Source organism: Gekko japonicus, unplaced genomic scaffold (assembly GCF_001447785.1).
Source record: "Gekko japonicus isolate JY-2015 unplaced genomic scaffold, Gekko_japonicus_V1.1 scaffold360, whole genome shotgun sequence".
In the NCBI taxonomy this organism is placed as follows: domain Eukaryota; kingdom Metazoa; phylum Chordata; class Lepidosauria; order Squamata; family Gekkonidae; genus Gekko; species Gekko japonicus.
In genome coordinates, this window is record NW_015172015.1 from 93038 (window position 1) to 94871 (window position 1834).

The following is a 1834-nucleotide window of genomic DNA, read 5'->3' on the forward strand; positions in this document are numbered from 1 at the left end:
TGTCGTAGCTCAGGAAGGGATGGCTCCAGAGCAAACTAATGTATGCAGTAGCCAAATTGCTCGCTCACAACTTTAATGCCATTAGCTCAGAAAGTAGAATTTTCGCTCACAAGACTCCACAGCTTAGAGGGAACATTGGTCAGGGGCCAGCATACCTGAGGGGAACGCCTTTCCCTACGTGTTCCCCAGAGAGCACTGAGTTCACGGTCGCAAAACTGACTGGCCCTCCTGGGTCTCGAGGATGCCAGGCTGGCCATAACCAGGGCCAGGACATTCTCAGTGGTGGCTCCGCTCTGGTGAAATGAGCTCCCAGAAGAGATCAGGGCTCCGCAGGACCTTATGCAGTTCTGCAGGGCCCGCAAGATGGAGTTCTTCCACAAGGCCTTCAACTAAGGAGCTGTCCCCAATAGCTGAAAGACAAAGAACCCTGTCCCCTGGAGCCACCAACAACAGCCTGTGCCAGCTGCATAAAGGAGAAGATCTATGAACTGATTATTAGGATAGATCATTGAATAGTAGCCGTCATTGCTAAACAATATTATTAATGTTTACTAGCCCTTTGTTGGATTGTTTTTAGAAGGTTTTAGGATTGTTTATAACTGTTATTTATGCGTTTTTACTTTTTTATGTAAGCTGCCCTGAGCCCGCTTTGGCTGGGAGGGTAGAGCATAAATCCGATAGATAAATAAATAAATAAATATTGGTCAGTTATTTCATTAAGAAATTAATTCCATTTCTAAAAAATGTGAACCAAGCACCTTGGTTTCCTCTTTCAATGCCCCATTTGTTTAATGACTGTACTTACCATTTGGTATATTAACTCCAGATGAATTCTATCATGTGATTTATTTCTCGTAAGACAATCATATTAACTGAAGTTATTAAAATACTATGTGACGTGTCCGAGGATGACTAGCACCAAAACAGGAAGTAAGCACCATCTGATGCTACTCCCCAGCATGCTGACAGCCTCACTAAGTACTGCTGCATAAGAAGAGCCTTCCCCCCCAGGGAGTAGAGGGAGAAAGGGCTGGTTGTCAGGTGCACTAGTAGAAATGGGCCAGCCAACCCACCCTGTATCTTTAGTCAGGGGCTATTCCTGTGGTGCAGGAGGGTGCAAAGGGTGCCACTAAAGACACCATCCTTAGTACTGTCCTTGGAGCCAACTGGAAGCCAGCCAGCCAGCCCATTTGCTTTTCACCATTATGACCTGCTTGAGGAACCATCAAAACTGTACTCGTTCTCACATGAAGTTCAGCTTAGTTGAAATAAGGTATGAAACGGAGAAGTTTATCTTGATGGAGTAAGTTAATTTTATGGAAAATGATCAATAATTAATTTTGGAGCCCTTAATATTATTTTGAGCTTAATTGTGAAAAGAGTATTCATAAAGAGAGACCTTGATTTTAGGGGGGAAACGATAATTTCATTACTCTTTACTTGAACTGTTATTGATGCAGATTTAGATGGTTTGTTAAAAAATAATGTAGATATGTCAATATTTTGGAATTAACATGGTAATTATATATACTGATTGAAGATATAAGCATTTAAAACATTTATTTATTATATTAATTTAAAGGGAAAGGGGTGATTGGTTCATTAATAGAAGGGCAACAGATCAGGATCATTTTTAAAAGCTTGGCTAGGAAGAAGAAGAAGAAGAATACATGATCTCTGAGACGAAAATACATTAATGGAAATACCAGATTTGGTAGAGCCTTTTATAAAATTGTTGGTTAAGGAACTTGAGAACTTGGAAGATAATCAATGGAAAGAGACCAGAAGCTAGAGGGAAGATTAACAGAAAGAGATAAAAGGATGGGAGAAAAAT

At 40.6% G+C, this 1834-nt stretch overlaps 1 protein-coding gene across 1 annotated transcript in view; it reads right to left on the reverse strand.

Annotated features, from left to right (window-relative positions):
* The window catches only part of PCYT2 (phosphate cytidylyltransferase 2, ethanolamine), a 36139-nt gene that overhangs the window by 11697 nt on the left and 22608 nt on the right, over nucleotides 1-1834 (reverse strand). The window lies entirely within an intron of this gene.